The sequence below is a fragment of the Trichosurus vulpecula genome, chromosome 5 (assembly GCF_011100635.1).
Source record: "Trichosurus vulpecula isolate mTriVul1 chromosome 5, mTriVul1.pri, whole genome shotgun sequence".
NCBI lineage: Eukaryota > Metazoa > Chordata > Mammalia > Diprotodontia > Phalangeridae > Trichosurus > Trichosurus vulpecula.
In genome coordinates, this window is record NC_050577.1 from 118,511,276 (window position 1) to 118,534,615 (window position 23,340).

A 23,340-nucleotide genomic window follows, 5' to 3' on the forward strand; every position below is an offset into this window, starting at 1 on the left:
AAGGTTTTTGAGGAGGTGAATAACATGATCAGAGTAGCCCACTAAGAAACTTAGTCTGTAAATGAATGTAAGTTTGGAGGTTGGAGAGAACGGAGGCAAGGAGATCAGTCCATAGGCAATTATTTGGGTAAGAAGATTTGACAGGATATGACAGAGTCTGGGACTAGAATTTCGCTGTTGTGGGGAACAGCTGGCCCCTTCTCTTCAGCTTATAGTCTCAGAAAGTACTTCAAGCACCGAGAAGTTAAGTGAATTGTACAGCATTACATTTTATAATAACTTGGGAACAGAAATTAAAATAGAGATGAAAAGAAGGGAGAGCAATAAACAGGACTTCGCATTGATCTGATGCAGGAAATGAAAAAGAAGAGTTATGAAGAAAAATAAAATCAAAGCTGACTGCAAGGTTTTGAACCTGGATGACCAGGATGGTGGTGGGACAATTAGAAGAAAAAGGAGAAATCAAGGCTTAGAACAGGTTTGGAGCAAATGGGGAGGAAAGAGAAATAATAGGCCCAGTTTTGGACATGGACATATACCAAACATCGTGGTAGTACTGTGGGGTTTTTTCTGGGGTTTCAGGGAACATGAAATTAAACCACTACTTGTGGTGGGGGAGAGGCCAAACACTCTAAAATAATCCTAAACTATGTTATAACTGTTGTCTTTGTTGTTACTATCGCTTCTCTGTTGCATTTCCCCTGGAAAGGTAAAATGTGACAATTTTGTAACTACCTGACCTCTCCTCCTGTATTATTAGCTCCCTGGATACAAAAACCTGTTTTCCAATTTAGATTTAGCTAACCTTTATATAGCACTTGAAGATGTTTCACATCTTCACCACCGCCTCCCCTTCTTATGCTAGCATGGTAGCTTGTAAGAGTGAACATCGTTGAGCAAATGGAGCAAAATCTGCTGAGCAAAACTATGTTCTTTTAAACGTGTCTCAGATGAATCCCCAATGAGCTCATTGGACTGTGGAGTTTCTGTCCTGTGCTTTACTCTGAACTTCTGTCTGTGCCATGAAATTTATCAGGAAAGCTTTTCTGACTATTTAAATTAAACAATACAAATTAGACAAAGCGCAAGGCAAGAAACTGCAAAATGACATTTTCCCATCAAATTTTACCAGCTTCTAGGCTAAGGTACAAACTGTTGAGGGTATTTTAAAATGCTGAGTACTTCAAAATGATTTTTAAAATAATCCATGACAAGACAGAAACTTGCTTTTCAAAAGAATCTGCATTTCTATGCACTTGGCCTAATGGATTCCATTTTTCCTCCTCTACAATGCTGTTCACAGAACCAATCAATAATGCTGTCACCACCTTCCCTCTCTTTATTCCTAAAATAGAGAAGGTAGAGATGCTTTAGAATTCCTTGATCTGAAGACTAATTCTTAAGAATTTTACTTTAAACACTATTATAAAATACAATACTTTTTAAAAATCATTAAAAACATGCATGCTTATGACTTGTTTCTAGAGTTCTAGAAAAAAATACATCTTAAATCCATTCCAGCAAAACATTCTAGTCACCTTTCATCTGGGGAGCAGAGACGTTCTATGAATATGGAATTGAAGGAAATTCCCTAATGAAGATATCAAGCCTGGTGAGTCAAAACACAGGAGAGAAGGCAAAGGGGAGGATTGTGCATCCTACTAAGGATAATCTGCAAGGTGAGACTCAGTAGTACTAAGCACTACTTCATTAGCAGTTAGTACTACTTACTTAGTACTTAGTACTACTGAGTCCTGGAGTCAGGCACCACTATACAAATCTAAAAGATTTGGCCTCAATTTCTTCATTTCAAAACAAAATAGCGAACCTGAGGATGTGCTATAGTTTAATTGTTTGCAAAGGGCTTTGAGTCCAGCAGTTGAAAAGAACCATTGGTTATCATCATCACCAGTCAGAATGCTGTTCAGGAAGAGAGTGGCAATAAGCAGGCAGTGACAATAAGCAGACAAAATGGACTAGACTGGTCAGCTCAGACAGCAGGTAAGATCTGAAGTGTGATTCCTCTGAACTGCTGAATAGACATAGAAAGGGACAGGAAACTAGTCAGCAATTCGAAATCAGTTCAAAAGACTTAGAAACATAACATGCAGCTAAAAGGATGCCTGATATAAATATCCATTATGTCAACAATTACTGAAGGCCAAGTGGCATTTTCAACAATTGCTTCCCTTCATACCTGAGAAAGACAACTTTACTTCACCTTTAAAAAAAGACACTAGCAAACAGTAAAATAAACTTAAATTCATACATTAAATAAATACAAAGGAACTAATGAACTAGTGATTTCCCTGGGATATTAGTGGCTCCTAGTATAGGGCTCACCCCACATATAAACCCAGATTAGAGAAGGTGAGGGAGGGGGGGAAGAATTCACACCTCAACTAAGAGTCTTTAAGCAGAAAAAGCTCTCCATCTTTGACTTTTATGCCCAACTAAGTATGAAGCAGAGTAAGGAAGAGGAGGGGGGGTGAGATCCAAGTATTCTATGGTTTGGAGAGCAACTTCATATATGAATAGTGGCTTTAGAACAAGAAAGGACCTTATAGGTCATCTACTCCAACCAAAGCCTTACTCCAGGTCACACAGGTAGTTAAGTGGCAGAGGCAGGATTCTAACTCATTACTTGACTTCCAATCCAGCATTCTTTCCAGTATACCTTGGTGACCCAACATTTCCAGCCTGATTTTCTTTCTTCCTCACACCTCCCCTTCTTCCCCCCATAACTCCCCATCCATTTCCCTCCTGCCCTTTTCTTTGTATTTCTCTCATTTCCCTTTCCTCTCTCATTCCCCTCCCCTTCCTGCCCACTTCATAGTGCCCCTAAAGCTGGTGTAGCAAGATAAGTACCTTTTCCTCTAGGAGTCAGCGAGACGCCAAGGTCAAATACATAGATGGCTTATTTTTTAAAACATAATAATAACTAAGTCCACACAAGGAATGCTTACCTCCCCAATAGCTGTCAGTCATGCCCAAACATGGGGGAGGAAAGGCAACCCAGAGGTAACATAGGTAGGGAAGAGCCCAAAGTGCTACAGCTACCTTACTCAGACAAAACCACAAATATCCATGTTATTCCCTGGCAAACACACTATTATCTGGCTCTCCCATGCGTGTGTGTGTGTGTGTGTGTGTGTGTGTGTGTGTGTGTGTGTGTGTATGTTTTCCAAGAGGAAGATCGAGGATCAGATATTCAGAATCCCCAATTTGGCACTGAGAAGTACCCCCTCTACCTGGCAGTTCAATAACACTTCCTAAAAACCAGTATCCCCCTTGCTCAGCATCTCATCAACACCCTTTTCCTGGCAGCTTCCCCTTCCTGGTGACTCAGGGTAGGTCACTAAAGTAACAGAAGGTTCCTATGGTCACTATTCCCTTTCCTTCAGAAAGAAAACAAACCTCGGGACCAAGCCTGAAAACAGGCTTATGTGTGTGAAGTGGGGCAGGGAGGGTAAGTAATAAGGTCATCCATTTTATCTATACTTGATGCTAAATGACCAAACCCCACTCCTCCAAACTTCTTTATAATAATCGGTCCAAAAGTTTGTTACTATATGGCTCCATGGTATTGGCTATGGGTGAGATGTGCTGATCTGATGGGAGACAAAGAAGCACTGACTAAAGCCACTTTAGCATCTGAAGGACCTAACACCAGAGAGAAGGGTGGCTTTAAGAAAAAAAATCTGGGCTCTATCTAGTTCTGGGTATCAGTGGAATCAATGGTCCAGTCCCTACCCTTGGCCTTTGGGGAAGTGTGTGCATTCCTCAGGAGCTGGGAGCATTGTATTAAACTACAGATGATGCACACTAACAGTACTATGTTTAATTTAAAAAGATATTTTACTACAGATGACTTTTGATATAAAGGAATGTTATTCCAGGAAGATTTAACCAAAATGATTCCTGTGTTTCTCAATAACTAGAAAACACAAAGAGGTCCTAAGATGTAACTTGTTGATGGAGGAGCAAACTGATTTTCACTAACCTTACCCTTCTAAATCCCTTGTATCTCATATCCAACTCTATCTGTCTGCCTCTCCTGGTCCAACACCCAAAAGGGTGTTGATGAGATGCTGAGCGAGGGGGATACTGACTTTTAGGAGGTGTTATTGAACTGCCAGGTAGAGGGGGTACTTCTCAGTGCCAGATTGGGGATTCTGAATATCTGATCCTTGATCTAGTTATAGAATATGGATATAGATAAAAGAAGTGAATGAATAAAGCATGTATTAAGTCTAAAGTAGTGTGCTAAATGCTAGGGATACAAATAGAAAAGTAATTCAATCCCTGTAACTCTATATCTGTAGTTATTCTTATATAGTTCGCTATTTATTGGATATCACTATCTCCTCCATATATCAGCCACACCCCACACATTAATTTGCCAAGTCTTGCTGAAATAACTTGTTCAGTCATTTCAGTCATGTCCAACTCTTCATGACCCCATTTTAGAGTCTTCTCAGCAAAGATACTGGAGTGGTTTGCCTTTACCTTCTCCAGCTCATTTTATAGATGAGGAACTGAGGCAAACAGGGTTAAGTGACTTGTTCAGGGTCACACAGTCAGTAAATGTCTGAGGCCGGAGTTAAACTCAGGAAGAGGTGTCTTCCTGATTCCGAGCCCAGTGCTCTATCCACTACACCACCTAGCTACCTGAAAAAACTACCTTTCTACAAAAGAGACTTGAAATTTCCCCTCTCTTCTGATAATGAAGAAAACTCTCCTCCCCCACAATTCTGGTAGATTCCACCTTCCCTTAGATCATGCTAACCGGATCATCAAATTCAAAAGGACCAGCGTATAATGAATGGCTGGAGCACTAGGCTTCAGGAAGCCCTGGGTTCAGTCTTATTTCAGACCCTTAGACTGTGACCACAGGCAAGTCACAACCTCTCAGTCTCAGTTTTCTGAATAAGTAAAATGAGAAAAAAGAAGAGCACCTACCTATCTCACAGAGTTGTTCCAAGGATTGAATCAAATAATGTACGTAAAGCCCTCAGAAAACTTTAAAGGACTGTGTAAATGTAAAATATTAGTTATCGAAGGATCAATCTCTGCTATGCAGATCCTTCTCCTCTTTTGGGGCCAGGAAGCTAGTATGGTCAGCCGGTCTCCACGAGGCTGGGAATCTCTGTCTCCTCTCTTACTTTCTCTTGTTGAGGCCCAAAATGCTTCTCCCTTCTGCTATCAGGGTTCTGCCTCTTGTTCTAGGCCTCTGTCTGGCACCAACTCCTAGGGAAGAAGGCTTCTTTTCATGTCCAAATGATGCTCAGCTTTTACGGTGTCTTCCTGAAGTGCTAACTCTGGGAATACTTACTGCTACTAAAAACAAAGTTGTGAACTAAAATCACATTCTTAAGAAGCAATTAAGTCACCACCAGAAAGAATGTCAGTGTTGTAGCAGCAGTAAGTGAATACTTACACTTAAAAAAAATACTTATTTATACTTACCTAAACTAATACTATACTTACAGTTGAAGCATGTGAACTTAAGTTAGTTCCAGAAAGATTTGGATAATATGGCCCAGGGACAAAGAATCCATGCCTTGTCTGGATGATGAAAGAATGAATGAATAGAGCATGTATTAAGCCTAACTTAAAGTACTGTGCTAAATGCTGGGAATACAAATAGAAAAGTAATTCAATCCCTGTTCTCAAGGAGCCCACATTCCTATGGGGAAGATGTACATGGAAGGTTCAGTTACAAATCAGACAGAAGGGTCCCATGGTCCTTAGGGTGCAATGTCAAAGCAGATGGTAATGCTTTTTCTTTAATGCCATTTCCATTGATAAAATCATTTCAGTTTCTTCTGTTGAACTATTGACAATGCAAAGAACTTTGATGGCCAAAGCTTTCTTTTCTGGAACTTCAGTAGCTGTGGTTGTGGTTGCAAAGGATTGCCAGATCAGCCGCCAGGGCTGCACCTCCACAGAGGATGCTTCCCAGGATAATGGCTGTGGACAGTGGGCTTGAAGTATGGCTATTCCCAAGCTCTTAGGTTTAGGGTCCTGAGCTGTCTCCTTGGGGTCCGAGGTAAGACAGTGGTCAAAGTGGCAGCAGTGGTGGTGGTAGCTTGACTTGCCTGGCCTGACATACGCTGCCTCCTGCTCTCCCTCAGAGTGCCTTGCTGCTTCAGCTAGGGAAGTACTTACTTGCCTCCTACGTTTACCTAATATATTTACTGTGTTATGTGACTGTTTAATTCTGGTCAACCTAAATTCAGTTTTGTTATAAAAAGAACAATCAATTATAGACCTACCATCTGTGGATTAATGTGCTTTTCTTCCCATAGATCCCAGAACACTGAATCTTCCCATTACTTCCCATTCTTGCCAATTTGATGTGTGTGGTGATTCCTTGTGGTTTTAATTTGCAAGTCTCTATCAGTATTTTTATACTACTTGTTTCGAATATCTACTTTGGAAGATTTTTCTTCAGTCTGATCATGGGAAAGCAGTTCATAACCTTATAAATTTGTCAATTACCTATAGATTTTTGGATATCAGGCTTTTTAAAGCAAGATGTACATTACAAAAAAAAAAAATTTTTTTTGCCAATTCATATACTTCTATTTCAATTTTGTTTGTACAAAGCTTTTCAAATTTTGTTTCTTCAAAACTGCTTTTTGTAATCTCCTCTATCCTGTGTCTGGTTACAAATTCTTCTCTAATCCAAAAGTGGTTAAGATACAACCTTCCATTCTCTTTTCATTTTTTGTAAATTTTTTGTTTAGATCATGTATGTGTAATACAGAATAGTCCTAATCAAACTGGAAAAATTTCCTAAACAACCCAGTAACAATTACCAGAACAATCTGGTAACAGAGTTAATTGAGTTTTCTAAACAGCCTGATAACATTATAAGGAGCAGGCCACTGGAAGAGAGAAATGAATAGAAAACAGATAATTTCTGGTCATTGGTAGGCTGAGGGGGTGCCTTTTAAAAGCAAGCTGGCCCCATTCTGTAGAGTCAGCTCTTAGGACTCCACTCTAGAAGACCTTAGCTCTTGGAAAGGCTCTTGAGGCTAATCTGTGACTCTTGCAGAAGGCTTCAAGAGGTAGAGGGAAGGGATTTCTCTCTCCTCCTCATGCCTCACTATATATCTGCATTCCATAGCAGAAGCACATAGCCATAGGAAAGGAATTCAAGGACACTGCTTCCTCAACCCACACCATCTGTGAAGAGAGGCTGGAAAAAAAAAAAACCCAAAACTTGAGATCTTGCTGCCTGTATGCTGGTGGCTCAGGAGATGGCAGGCCTCAGAGTTGGAACTTTGGGGAAAAAGAAATGGCAAGATTTCCTACTGGTCCTAGAGAAAGGCTTCCAGTTCTTTCTGAAAGAACACAGCTGTGTCCAGACAAGGACAACAGCTAAGCCAGAAGCTAGAGGCAACAGAAACTATGGACAACACACGAAGAAATACGCATCAAAAGAAAATTGTCCCAGTGTGCCCAGCAAAGCAATAAAGCCAGTGAAGATATCTTACCCAGTGAGGAGCAGCATAAGGACTTCACAAGCGTCCAACAGGGACCTCGTAGCTTTGAGGTGCAAATTGCCCCTGCACATGTGTTCCCCAAATGAGTTCCTATCAGGTACCAGCTCTACACTTGATCATTCTCCCTAATGAGAATGAATGTTTGGAGAACAGTGCTCCCTAAGTTTCTAGGGGAAGAATGTTCTATTGTTCATGTCCTTACAATAATATTTCTAAACAGTTTTGCTTTGAAATAACCGTGGCCTCTAGTTACCTATCAAAAGTGAACGTGTGGATGAGGACTTATGACCTAGGAGTTTTACTAGCAGACACCCACAGAGAACCTTGAATCTGTAGAAGTTACCCCAAGGATCATGAGGAGGAGTTACCTGCCTTGAAAGTTGGGGGCCCCTGAAGAAGCTACATATAAATTTACAAATTTCATATGACATACTGTGTAAGGTGTTATTGTTGCTGTTCAATTCTGTCCAACTCTTTGTGACCTCATTTGGGTTTTCTTGGCAGAGGTGTTTGCCATTTCCTTCTCCAGCTCCTTTTACAGATGAGGAAACTAAGGCAAACAGGGAGAAGTGACTTGCTCAGGGTCACATCTGAGGCTGGATTTGAACTCAGGAAGATGAGTTTCTGACTCCAGGCCTGGCACTCCATCCACTATGCCATCCAGCTGCCCTAAGGTGCTAGTTGGTCTCAAAAACTAAGTTTTAGTTTTCCCTGTAATTATTGCTGAATAAGGAGTCCCTACCCCAATAGTTTGAGTACTTGGATTTATCACAGCTTTGCTTCTAGGTTTGCCTATCTAATTTATGCCTCTGGAGGAATAATCTAAACAGGAAAGTATCCCCACCCACCTACCCCCAAAACGAAAGCCCCTCTTTTAAATTTCTAGGCACACCCCAGGGTGAAAAGCAGTTCCCTTAAAATGTAAATCTCCCCTGGAAGGTGTAATATGAATTATTAAGTTGAGACTTTTTTACTGTTTTAGAATGCTAAATTGTCTTTGATTGAGTCTCACTAGGTGCTAAGCCCCAGGTCCACACCCTTTTACTACTAGGTGCAAAGCCCCAGGCTGGTTAGCAAACTAATTTGCTAGTTGGAGAGAGGTGTGAAGCCCCCAGGACCCTAAGGGGAGTTGCTAATCTGGTCACTCAGATGAGGTTTGATGAGTCCAAAGACTGCACAAAAAGAGAGAACATAGCTATTTGCATGAGGCTCTCACTCCTGGAGGAGTGTTGGCACGGGACTCTGGGCAGCCGCTCTAAGAGCCTCCTGGCTTGTCAACCCAGATGTTGATGGTTTCTTGGTCAACTATGAATTGTGATCTAGTCTGTTTGTATTGTGTATGTTTGTAATTTGTTTGTATTTGCTCTGAAGTTCAGGTTGCTGGTTTTTCCTCCTGAACTAAGTGAGTTTATATGTATATGTTGGATTAAAGTAAGATTGCTAACTCCTTAAGGCTACTTTCCTTAGTAAAGTAGATCAAAACAACCTGTGCTGGTCTTCCACCCCCACAACAGCTGCCAGCCAAAATTGTTGCAACAGAAGGTTAACACATCTAGCTAATTAAGACCAGCTTCCAGAGGCAATCAAGAGGTTGGGACACAGACTCAAAAATACTGGGAGACACAGGGAGTGAGGAGGAAACTGAAAGCTGTGGTCGAGCTGAGAGCAAGAAAAGAGTGGCCAACAAGAAGAAAGCAGGTGCAGGGAAGTTTGAGCCACTTGCCAACAGTGCCTGCACCCATTTCTGCGCCATCTGTCCAGTTAAGTAGGTTTGCAGCCTCACAGTTATGCCCTCTGCCCTTCAGCCATCCCAGCAGCCGCCAAGGGACTCTTCCTCTGGTCCATGCCCTTCTCTGCTCAAATGCCTCCCTAAGCTGAGGCCTAAGCACTTCCCCCTGGGACTACTGCAATAGGCTCTCTGCCTCAAATTCCATCTCTCCCACTGCACAACTTTCCTCCACACCTGAGATACGCTCCTTCCTCAACTTCTGCCCTAGAATCCCTGGGCCAAATTGTACCAAGACCAGGAAGCCTTTCCTTACCACCTCCATCTACTGGCTTGTCCACCCCCCCCCCACCAAAAAAAAACCAAAACAAATTTCCTTGTTTTATTTAGTATACACTTATATGTATAAAGTAGTCTCCCCTAAGAGAATGTAATATCCTTGGGGACAGGGAAGTTTTCATTTTTGCCTTGGATCTCCAGTGCTTAGCATAGTGCCTGTACATGAAGGCACTTAACAAATGCTTATTGATTAAATGCATGAATCTAGCTAATCTCTGTCTCTCTCTCTCTCTCTCTCTCACACACACACACACACACACACACACACATATTTTGGCTTTTACAGGAGGTGAGGGAGGAGAAAAAGATGAAGATGATCCTGACCTGGGTGACTGGGAGAATGGCAGTGTCCTCAACAAAATAATGGAAATTTGATAGAGGAGGCAGGTTTGGGGAATGAGAAGTTCATTGTGAACATGCAGTTTCAGATGCTGATGAGCTGTCTAACAGGTATTTCACTATAAGACTAGAATTAAAGGGAAGTAGTCAACTCTTAGCACTGATCCTTGTGAGCCCAGTACTCACCATAAATACAATTAATTAATCAACAAATATTTATTATTACCCTGTGTTAAGGAATGTGCTAGGTGATGGGGAATCCAATAACAAAGATTAAAATGATTCCTAGTCTCAGGGAGCTTATCATTCTAATAAGAGAAATAATAAGTAAACATAAACAGCATAAAGTGACTAAATAGAAGTACATAACAAGTTGTTAAATACAGGTTAGTATGGTGGTAATCCAGGGCAGAGATCTGGCAAGAGAAGAGTTGAGAAAGGCCAAGGAGGCAAGGATTCAAGAGCAGAGCTAAAATGGTTCAAAGGTGGAAAGAGGAGAATAAAGTCATAGCTGGAGGAGAAGCCTGAGAAAGTAAAGCAGAGAAGAGAGAATGGAGGTCTCATGAGGATGAAGAACAGGTGTAGCAGCAGCAAAGCATAGGGAGAGGAGGAATGATAAGAAACTACGGTCAGATAGGAGGATGTCAGACTTTCTAATTAGGGAAGTGGAATACTTTGGGATGATAGAAAGATCCAGTGCATAACCAGGCCTATATGTGACTCAGGTGAAGTGAAGGAGCAAATAGGCAATGGGAGGTTACAGAGTTTGAGGCAGAGGGAAAGGGATGGGCCTCAGTCCTCCTGCCAACAGAGGGTGATGGTCTGCTGGGCCTGATGGCCCTGCTCTCCTCCTCTAGGGTGGCTGATGGGGGGAAAGGGAATATAAGGTAAGTAAGATATAGCTCTACCTGGGGTGGGGAAAGGGAGGACAAAGGTCTAAGTGTATGAACATTGTCACTTTACAGAAGAGTGATGAGTGACAGAGGGAAAAACAAATCTGCAGAAACTTTGGTGTTGAATATATGTCCCTTAGGCTATCAGTGATCTGGGTCTCCATGACTAAAGGTTCCAAGTGTGTTTAAATCTTTTAACATCATGCAGCCTGTTGAGCCCCTTAGGGCCCAAAGCCTGGGCAGAACAAGTTAACACCTGAGACAATGACATAATCACCACATTTGTGTTCCAACTCAGTCTCTGATGTACCCTAAGAGGAAGTAAAAATGGCACTAAATAGAGATTATAAGAAAAGTAGTTGAACACATAAGGAATCCACGCTGAAGGTCTTTTGAGTTTTGAAAGCACCAGAAACCAATTTTCATGACAGCTAAAAGAGAGGGAGGGTACTAAACAATCAGACGTTTAAAGACCTAAAACAGATACTTCCAGCAGGTTGGATGAATCATTTATTGAGAATTTACGTGAGGATATGCATAAGAGTCCAAACAGGATGTAAAGCTGTGGATGGACTGTTGTGTACTATTGGAAGAACAGCCGCATCCGTGACGAGGTTAGAAGATACTTCAGTATAACAAGAACTCATGTTTATATAGAACCTTAAGGTTTAAATGCTTTCTTCACAATCTTGTGAGGGAGGTAGTACAAGTATTTTTATACCCACTTTACAGATGGGGAAATATAGGTCTACAGAAGTGAAGTGACTTACCCACGATCACACAGCTGAAATATGAAACCAGGGCTACTGACTCCAAGGCAACGATCTCTTCACCGTGACCTAATGCTTCTAACATAAAAGTTAAAAATTCAAGGTAATAAGTATACATTAAGTACCTATTATGTTTGGAGCAGAAGCATGGAATAGGGTGCTAGGCTAACTGTGTGACCCTGGGTTAGTCCTTTAATATCTACGCATCTCAGGCAACTGACTCCCTTCTCCTCTAGGACTTATCTACTAAACATCAGAAGAAAAAGCTCCCACAAAAGAAATTCCCCATATCCATGAAGTCATAGACTTTTGTGTATTCATATATTTTCAGAGCATTGTGCTAGGAGCTGAGTACAAAGATTAGGTAAGACCCTGCCACTGGCCAGACAAATTATGGTAAAGTACTGTGCCATAAGGAATGGCAAAAAAGATGGGTCTTGGAGAAAGCTGAGAAGATGTATAAATCAATAAACTTGATAAAGTGAGAAATATTTATACAATAACAAAACATTGTAAAGACTAATAAAACTTGAGAACTCTGATCAATTCAATGACCAACCACAATTCCAGAAGATAGATGATGAAGCATGCTACTCTCCTATTGAGAGAGAAGCGACAGACTCAAGGTGCACAATGAAACATACCTTTTTGGAAAGGCCAATGTAAATAAAAAAAACTATTTTGCTTGGCTATGCATATTTGTTACAAAGGTCTTTTTTTGGGGGGGGGGGTTGGTTGGCAAAGAAGAAGGGAACGAAATGTGGGAGAGGTTACCAAAGAAAGAATAAGAATTATTGAAACATTTTTTAATGCAAAGAAGAGAGTAGAAGGAAGACCAGAAGGAATCACAAACAAAGCAGCACAGCTTTAAAAATTACATGTTGAATTTAATGTGTACTTAAGAAAAGGAAGTAATGCATAGTATAGTCACAGTTTCCTGTACATTCCTTCTTCTGTTTTACTACATATATGAAAGTTCTCATGTAGGTGGTTTTGTTTAAGTCACACTAAAAAAAAATTAATAAAATTTCAAGAGGGTCCCTGTGTTCACAGAGCTTACAGTCTAAGAATGTCAATGAATTTGTGATCTCTATGTTGGTACTTTTTCTCCATACCTTTTTAACTCAGGAAATCTATCCAATATATTGAGGGCTTTCCTCTAGCACTTTTATCACCATCTTAGGAGTTTGTAAAAATGAAGCACTCAGGATATCCCTCTGTGATTCCTCTCTTTTGCTATGTGAATGGCCCCTTCCCCCACTCCACTGCCTGGCTACTTTGGACAACCACAAAATCAATGTCTGTCATACAAAGACCAATACTTTAATCCTGAATCTAAGTTACCTAGATTCAAGATTAAAGTATTGGTCTTTGCATGGTAGTAGGTGATAGAGAACATGCAAGTAATTCTTAGTTATCAAATTTTAGAATCTAAAATATCTAGATTCTAAATTAACAATTCAAGAAAAGAGAACTTCCCCTCAGCACACCTACTTCATAATATATCTACTATAACTTGACTGAAACACTAGATGGCACCAAAACCAAATTTAAAAAAAAACTAGAAGGAAAAAAAGTGAGCATGGAATTTCATTTCCTATTTAAAGCTCTAGTTCAACTGAAATAATTCTTTCTACAGCAAATGCAGCAAATGACTGCCAAACGCCTTCTTACCCCGTCAAAGAATGTCCTCTTTCCTAAAGACCAAGCACTCCATTTTTTAGAACTTATCATCAATGGCTGATTACAACAAATGATTGTTACAGAAATTTATGACATGTGTGGGTAACCGAGACCTGGATAAAATTAATTTTCCCTAGGACAAACTAATCTCAGCCAAAATCATTTTTAAAAAGCTTTCTTCAATGACCTGTGATTTCATCAAACTGGGGACTCCCTCTACTGATGCTGATTGCGACTACTCTATGCCTTACAGCAGTTCATCTTGGAGAAATGCTATAGCCAACAAGTTCACCAGTCTGGTGAGGAATCTCTCTTGTCCTTGAAGAAGCAGGCCAAGTTCAGATATACGGTCAGTTGTCAGGCTGTACTCAAAGCCATGATCATGCTGTATAACCTGCCAGAATGTGTACTCCAACAGCTACAGACACTGAGAATCCACGATCACCACCACACCACAAGAAGTCATCAGTAAGACTTCAGTGGAAAGATTTCCCTTTAGGTGCTTAAAATAACAGTTAGGTTTTCTCTTACCTGTTTTAGAAGGTCCTGCCGACTGTTACTGTGCCTCAATTACAGAGCTAGACATGACATTCATACTTTTTTTAATTATAAATTGTATTTAAATTTCCATATGTTCAAGTTTTTAACGTAAGTCAGAGCATAAGAAAGAAAATTTTTTAAAAACTGATTATACATGTGCTGTGAACTTCTGTTATTTACCAATTTGTTGATCCAAGAACAAAAGACGGTTATATTGATTTAACCCTGCAGTGACCAAATCACATGGTATAATGAAGAGAAAGAGCTGGTCTCCAAGTCAGCAAGAAATACTGACAGTCCCAGCCTCCACGGACACATAATGGTCCTGGGCAAGTCAAACAATCTCTTTGCCCCCAGGCAACTCTCGAGGCCTATAAATTGCAGTGAAGATGATTATGTGCCTTGGTAGAGGGAGTTCATCAGTATTTCCCTATCCAATGAAATCACAGGTCCAGTTTCAAAATGAAACATTCTGATTGCCCCTGTGGCCCCTTCCGAACTTCTTTTTTGTGTATTTAACATGGATTTATGTTATAGTTCGCTCTATAACTTTACATGTTCTACTAAATTTCTTTGAGTTCTCTAGGGTACTTCTTATAGTATAATAATATATTGTTACATTTATATAACACAATTTGGTCAGTCATTCTGATATCACTGGGCATCTAGTTTGTTTCTAGTTTTTAGCTATCACAAATAGCATTTATAGGAATATTTTTATGAAGTAATTGTTCATGTTTATTGACTGATTATTCTTCCATCAAAAATCTCTTTAAGATAAAATCCTACTAATAGAAAACAGTGTCTAGAGTAAGTGAACTTTCGTCTAGTTCCGCACTGTATTCCAGAAAGGGTGAACTAATTCATAGATCAAGCTTCTTCTTGATATCGCACGCTCGTTCATTTAGCCATCTTTCAGAGATTAAAGATGGAAATGACCAAAAGGATTATAAAGTGCACTTACAAGTACATTAACTATCATAAATATCAAAGACAGGTGAGTTACAGAAGTTGTACCTGACCGGAAGCACTGCGGCCAGGATGCTTCTAAATGCCAAGATATATGTAACTGGGTCACAGAAAGCAGCTGGCTGATCACTGTGCTGGACGATCACTCGGCAACAGCTGCTCCCCCAAATTGTCAGAAATTAAATAAACACTTAAAACAAGCTGGCATCAGCAGAAGCTCCCTTCGTTTTCATTAATGAGAACCATAAATGGCCTGAGGTTCCCCACCCTTTGCTCACATCACAAAGGACACTTTCATTGGGATCTTGCATACTATGAAACACAGCACTGTTGCCTTGTTGTTATGTGGAAGGCCTCGGCTCTGCTGGTTCTTCCATTACACAATTTGGCATCCACTTAAAGTTATCTTGAAGGTCCTGCCCAACAGATCTAATCCAACGTCATCATTTCTGATGCCTAACCTAAGGACCTATTTCTAAAAAGAAACCTACAGGCACCTGTATTGATCTTTCCTGGCTGATAACCCACATTTATATAGTACCGTAAGGTTTACAAAGCACTTTCCTTCTAACATCTCTGGGAGATGGATGGTATAAGTATTATGTCCATTTGACAGATTCGGAGACAATATAATGGACTTGTCATCTAACCAGGAAGTGTCAAAGCCCTGATCTGAACCCACTGTGCTTGATTCCAAATTCAATACTCTTTCCAAATTTGCCATGCTGCTGCAAAGAATCCTTGAAATAACCTTCCTTCTATTATGTTAAGCAATAGGTATCTTACCAATAATGAACCACAAGCAAAGAGTGCCATCACAGATATCCAAAAGATGTATGCCTGGAAAAGGAGGCAGGCTGATCACCAATGTAAGATAACTGACAGATACCTGAGGGATGATTGATGGACAGGCCACGTGTTGCAGTGATGCTCACGTAAAACCTAAAGGGACTTAGTGCACGGGGCAGACCCCATGTGGAGGCTTTATGAGAGGATACAGACAAAAGTAACAAAGCCTTAGGAGATGCAGGAGGGCTGTGATCCTCACTATTAGAAAGAGCTTGGCTAGAAAAAGCAATGAAACTGGGAAAGGAGGGAGGGTAGAGCAGGGGTATCCTGAATTTTTAAAAGATAAAAATTTTAGATAAGAACATGGCAAGCAATGCTTCAGAAAGTGCCATTATTATACCAGTTGTTTACTTAATAAACATGTTACCTAGTCACGATATCCACTTAAAAATAAAATTTCAGTGATGATGACTCAGTCAGAAGTAAGGATTCATAGAATTCAAGTATCCTCAGATAGCTCGGAACTCCACCTTCCAAGCAGCCCCCTCTCCTCCCAACTGCTGTGATCTGACAGTTTCATTCTCAAAGAGCTTCCATCTGATATCTTGGGGGTCACACCTAAAATTACCAAAGATTTTTTTCCCTTAAAGAAATGGAAGGAAACTCTGAGCTCATCTAGTTTAGTCCACTCATCTTACAGACAAGGAATCTATGGCCCAAAAGTGAAGTAACTTGCCTAGGAAGTCAGTGACTGAACAATGCATATGGTAGCCTAAGGGACACTGGATTTGGAATCTGAGCACCTAGGTACAAAGTAATCCTGCCTCTTGTATGTCCCTGTCTTGTATGTCTTGTATGTATTTTACCTCTTTGGGCTCCCATTTCCTCACATGTGAAATGAGAAGGACTAGATGACTTCCAAGATTCCTTCCAGGATTTCTTCCAGCTCCAAACACAGTGATCTAGCTCTGGACTTTACAATGGGCTGTCCATTTGATTTCATGATCTCCCTTTCCCCATTACCATGTTAGCTACCATCATCCATTAATAATAAGGCAGCCTGGTGAAGTGGGAAGAACATTCATCTGAAAGTCAGAAAATTTGTGTCTTTGCACAAACAGGCTGCCCCATTCCTAGGATTCCTAACTCCCTTAATAGCTCAGTGGAAATGCCACTACTAAGTGAGGCCTTTCCTGATCCAGCTATTAGGGTCCCCCAAATTACCTTGTATTTATTATGTATGTGTTCTGTATATACAACATGTATAAGATATAGAATATAAGCTTCTTGAGGGCAGGGACTGTTTTGTTTGTGTCTCAGTATCCTCTCATTATACCTCATATCCATTCATTATCTTACAAGTGAGGAAACTGAAGCAAGCAAAAAGAACTTAAGTGACTTGTCCATGGGCCCCTGGCTAGTGACTATCGGACCCCAGATCTGACCCCAGGTGTCCTGACTTCAAGTCCATGGTTCTTGTTACCACACAGTCTCCATCCTGACTGCCCTCCTCCCACACGGGAGAGGTCAAAGGAGAGGAGAAAGTCGAAGATGATAACAAGATCTCTAGCATGAGTGATCCCAAGCTTTCATGGTGTTTTCAACAGGAAGTATGAATCAAAGAAGAAGAGTCAACAAGCATTTATTAAGTAACTACTATGTTCCAGACACTGTGCTAATTGCTGAGGACACAAAAAAGGGAAAAAAACAGTCCCTGCCCTCAAGAAGCTCAGTCTAATGGTGAGACAACAGGTAAACGACTATACTATAGTTGTTAAGTAGTATAGAGTAAACTGTATACAGGATACATAAAGGAAAAGTGGGATATAATCACAGAGGGAAGGCACTAGGATACACTAAAGTTAAAGAGGATTAGGGAAAGGTTTCTTACAAAAGGTGAGAGTTTAGATGAACCTTGAAGCAAGCCAGGGAAGCCAAGAGACAACGATAAGGAGAGATCCAGGCATGGAGGCCAGTCGGTGAAAATGCTGGAGAGTACATGATGACGAGTCAGGTATAAGACTGAGAAGGAAAGGGCTGGATGTGAAGGGCTTAAAAAAACCAAACAGAGTGACTTACTTTCTTTTTGGAGGGGTGGGGATGGAGTGTGGATCCTGAAGGTATTAGGAAGCTACTACAGTTCAATGAATGTGGGAGTGAGGGGTGGGGGGAGTTAGTAACATGCCTAGAACTACACTTGGGGAAGATAAGTTTGAAACCTGAGTGGATGACAGACTAGAGCAGGTTTTGAAAGGGAAGAGTTGGGACATAGTGAGTTTGAGTTGCCTGCAGAGAATCCAAGCAATGTCCAGCAGTTTGTAGGATATGCAGGACATATAAAGAGATAGGGACTAGACTTGTGATTTCAATGGTACAGGGAGCTACCAGGGGAGGAAACTCCCTCTTACCGATGCAATTTGGCCTGGAGAACTGAACGGTTAAGTGACTTGCCCAAGGTCACAAAGCTACTATGTGTGTCAGAGGCGAGACTTGAACCAAGGTCTTCCAGATGTCTAGCCTGGCTCTCTAGCCTTTACACCACACTTCCTCGAGGGAAAAGGAAAGTTATATATAAACCTTTAAAGTCATTATTGCGTTATCCTTCTCGTTTCTAGTAAAAAGAAAAGGAAGAGAACACAACTGCTACAAATAAAAGTAGGTGAAACAATAACATTAAGAAACACTAAAAAGACTATAACTTTTAATCAATGTAGTGATCAATAGATGTCAGAAAAATTACTGAAACACCCCCCCACCCCATCCCCTGCCCTTGACAGACAAGTGGTAGACAGCTGCAGGGAATAGTAATAACATTAGTAGTTAATGTAGAGATAGACATGTGTGCGTGTACGCGTGCGCGTGTCACTTACTATGTGCCAGGCACTGTGCTAAGAGCTTTACAGTCATTTTCTCCTTTGATCCTCACAACAACCTCGAGAGGTAGGCGATATCATTCCCATCCTTATTTTACAGATGGGGAAATTGAGGCAAACAGCGGTAAAGTGACTTGCCCAGGGTCACACAGCTAAGAAATGTCTGAGACTACACTTGAACTCAGGCCTTCCTGACTCCAGGCCCGGTGCTCCACTACTGCACTACCTAGCTGCCCCTAACTATTTCAGATTACTATAGAAGATGGCAGCTGAGGCTGGTCTTGAAGAAGGTAGAGGATCCTAAGATAGAGACGTGAGGACAGTGTGCATGACAGGCCTGGAGGAGAGTCAATAAAAAGGTGTAGAGACAAAAGCTGGAGCATCACATGTGAGGAAGAACAAGGACGACAGTCTGGCTGGACTACGGAGTCTAGGGAGGGCCATGATGTTACATAACAAGGCTGGAAAGATAGGTTGAAGACAGATTGTGAAGGGCTTTTAAAACCAGACAAAGGAGTTTTTATTTGAATGTAGAGGTAAGAAGGAGCCCCTGGAGTTTAATGAGTAGGAAAGTCACTTGGTCAGACCTGAATGTTAGAAAAAAATCACTTTAGCAGCCATGTTAATGATAGATAGGGGAGAGAGCAGACTTCGAGCAAGGAAATCAATTAAGAAGCTTTTACAATAATTTAGGCAAGAGGGGATGAAGTGAAAGGGAAAGGGAAAGATAAGAGAGCTACCGTCAAGACTTGACAACTGATTGGATACGTAGGCTGAGGAGTTGAGGTTAATGTTTAAGTTATGAACCTGAGTGACTAAAAGGGTAGATAGTGGTGTCCCCTTGCAGAAATAGAAAAGTTTGGAATAGGGGGAAATTTGGGGGAAAATAATGAATTCTGTTTTGGACTTGTTGATTTTGATATGTTTATGGGACAGCCAACTTGATGTCCTATAGGCAGCTGGAGTCCAGCAGAGACTAGGGCTGGACGTATAGAAGTGGGGATTGTATGCCTAGACATAATTAAACCCGGGGAGAATTCATAAGGTTACCAGAAGAGAGAACAGAAGGCCCAGGACAGAACCTTAAGGAACAATCACAATTAGGTGGCACAATATGGATGATGAACCAGCAAAGAAATGGAGAAGGAAGATAGGTGATATAACAAAATAGGAAACACCCATATTCCCTGTTGGATTGTAGGTCACTTCCTGAAGTCTCCCCTACACCAATCACTTCCATTCACCAGAAACTAGGACTCTGACAGGTGAGCTTTTTGCCTCATCCAGATAGGGAACGAACTTCCATCACAACACTTCCTGTAGTCTCCAGAGATGCTCCCATGAGGGTACTCTTTGTTCCCCTTTCCAGTACCTCCTTATATATTATCTTCCCCCATCAGATTCAAAGCAAAGTCTGTCTTGTTTGCTTTTGTAGGTGTTCCCAGTCCTTAGCACAGTGCCTGGCATATAGTAAGCATTTAATAAATGCTTTTTATCAATCTATCTGTTGTCTTGACTTAACTCTGCTATCACCACTAAAAGAAATAACCCCCACAGTTCCTCTTTCTAAAGCCAGTCTATGTCCATATGCTGAGGAGTTTGTAATCTCTTCAAGGATTCCACTGCTTCCCTCCCCCCTAAATAAACATTCCCCAGCATTCTGTCCCTACACTCTTGCCCCTCAACCATCTCCTCTACTCTCACAGCTTCCACTATCACTATACAGTTGACTTCCAAATTTCTCTCTCCAGACAAAACTCTCCCAAACTTAAGTGGGGTATTTCTAGTTGCCTGTTCTAATAGCCACCTGAATGCCTCACCTCAAAGCGAACTCAATGTGTCCAAAATTAGCTCCTCCTTCTGACTTCGCTATTCCTATTAATGGCACCACTGTGTTCTCAGTGACTCTGGCTTAAAGCTTCACTGGCATCTGTGCCTATGTATATATGTATGTATACACACACACAAGGGATGGGGCATGAGGAAGGAACAAGCAGATTCAATCAGTTGCTAAAACATGTGAATTCTAACTCCATATCTCTCATATTAGTTTCTTCCTTTAGGACAGGGACTATTTCATTTTTGTCTATCATGCAGAGCAGATGATTATTAAATGTTTACTGCACTGACCCCAGAAAAATTATTATGCACAACAAATCATTCCCTGACAATATCAGATAAATGAGTTACCATACTAAGAGGCAACCTCCAATTCTAAATGTATATGTAGTAGATGTGTTTAGAATATATATGGTTTGTTAACACTAATCTATCGCCTTTCTTTACCAACTAGGGAAGAAATGAAACGGTAATACAACTTTCAAGTAGTTCTACAAAAGCTACAAAGTTAAGCTGAAACCCATTTTGAAGCCTAGATTACTTTTATTTTAAAAGTGTTCTTAAAAGTCTATTCTACCACATGCTTAATTTTGGTATGATGTAAATTTCTCAAAGCAGCAAATTTATTCCCAGAAAGCAGGATGCCAACCTTTAAATTTAATCATAAAATGTATTTAAAAGGTTTTATTGAACAAACAAAACCAATGCTACTATGATAAGAAGGGAAGCTACTGACTGGGGAGAAAATCAGCATCAAACATCTTTGATTTGGGTCTGATATACAAGATATATAGGTTGCTTAGAGAAATACACGACACCAGGAGCCATTCTCTAGAGGATAAGTGGTCAAATGATATGAATAATTTTTAAAAGAATTGCAAACTACTAACAATCCCATGAAAGACAGCGCCAGATAAATAACAAGAGAAAAGAAAATTTTAAAAAAAACTAATTTGAACTATTACCGCACCCTCAGCAAACTGGAAATCATCGGAGTTGTGAATTAGCCCAGTCATTCTTGGATAGAATTTGGAATTATGCTATAAAAAGAGATGACTAAAATATCTATACTCTTTAATTCATGTTAAGAAAAGACAAATAGTAAGAATTTAGAGAAGTATGGAAAGACTCATACGAACTGAAGAAAAATGAAGCAGAATCAAGCAAACAACATACAAGACTTCAACCACATAAATGGAAAGAACAACAAAAAAGCCTGAACATGACATAATTATAATGATCAATCCTGGCCTCAGAGAAGAGAAAGTATATCTCCCTCCTCTTTTGCAGAGGATGGGACTACAGATATAGAATACTGCATATATGATCAGACTGACTGACATGTCAGTGTTGATGAATCGCTTTTCTTCCCCTGCTTTCTTTTTTACTTTTTGTTATAAGAGATGGCAGAGGGAGGGATATATTGAGAAATAAAAGTAACATAAAAACAAAAGATTATCAAAAAATAAAAAATATAACATCTTTCAAAAATAAAAAATAAACACATTCTAAGAGAGTTGTCATAATCTTACCCAAAGCAATGTGTATAGCTTTCTTTATCTCTTAGAAAAAAATCAAAAAAATTAAAAATAAGAATTTAAATATAAATAAAAAGAAAAGCAAAGATCAAAACTTGGAGATTATGCTGCAAGTAGTATGAAAGGGAAAAATATAAGATTTACAATGTATCAGTACATACTTAAAAAAACAACTATGCTGTGTTTTTATATGCTTATGGTAACTACTTTAGAATCTTGGTGCCCTATCACTTCTATAATGATCTGCATTCTATAGCTGTTAGGACTTCTGTGGACTATAACTGTGTTCTCAAACCTTAGAATTAGACATTCAATAATACTACCCACGATTAAGCATTGCTTGTAAATGTCATAAATGATACTTACTTGTCCAGGAAATGATACATTAACCTTTGCTAAGCGAGGTCCTAACTTACATTCTACATAATCATTTAAGGCTAATAATAATCCCCTTAAAATATATTAATTTTTCACTGATAATACCTGTCCATCAAAAGTGGCTTCAAAAGTATTTGTAATATTATGTTCAATTCCTATGATAAAATGCATATAGCAAATGGCTCATGTCATTCAATAATAATTCTTCCCCCTAGTGATGGCTCTAACTGGCTTTCCTTGCCTCCCCGCATCTAGTCACAGTCTAGATAGACGTGAATATGAACAAAGTTCAACTGACACATGAAGTGACCCTGTAAGTTGAAGCAGATCATTTTGTATTCACATTTCAGGTTGGTGAAGATCATCATCTGTTACATTTCTGTAATAGGCATTTTTATATGTATTACCTCATTTAAGTCTCACAACAAACCATGAAAACAAGAGCATTAACATTCATAGTTTACAAACAAGAAAATTGAGACTCAGACTTAAACTATTCACCTAAGGTCACACAGCTAATAAGTGTTAAAGGCTGTTACACATACCAACTTCAGATTCCTAATCTAGTTCTTTCCATTATACCATAGATATAATATAGTGACTTTTAATGTGGAACACAAAGTTTACTTTTTTAGTTTTGAAAACTGACTTACATTCCTTCCTCAACCAAGTTTGGGGTAAAGGGTTAAGTAAGTATGGGTTAAGTTAAGTATGAATAAGCACAGTCTGAGGTGCTACAAGACCTCCAGGAGACAGAGAAGTAGATCTAGAGCTCAGGAGGATCAGGATGAGATAAAATGGAGAGCCATCTACCTAGAAGTGATGAGTGGAGGAGGTTGCCAAAGCAGTTAAGAGAGGATAGGAAGAGGAACAGACAGAGCCAAAACTAAGAAAACCACATCATGCCCCAGCTGAAGAGGATGTAGCAGCTCCCTCTTGCCTCTAGGACAAAATACAAATTCCTCAGTTTGTTTTTTCCTTTTATGGAGATCATGTTATCTTTTAACATTATTGCTTTTGGCTTCTCTTCTTCCAGACTGCCCTTCACTTCTGTGTATTTGCATTCCTAATTCCTAAAGAGTTATTCTCTTTTGTTTCTTGGCTGATACTTTCTACCACGAATTAATTTTTTTCTTTCCACCAATTATTT

The 23,340-nt window shown here is 40.0% G+C and overlaps 1 protein-coding gene across 2 annotated transcripts in view; it reads right to left on the reverse strand.

Moving 5' to 3' along the window:
* The window catches only part of NRF1 (nuclear respiratory factor 1), a 140,046-nt gene that overhangs the window by 102,423 nt on the left and 14,283 nt on the right, over nucleotides 1–23,340 (reverse strand). The window lies entirely within an intron of this gene.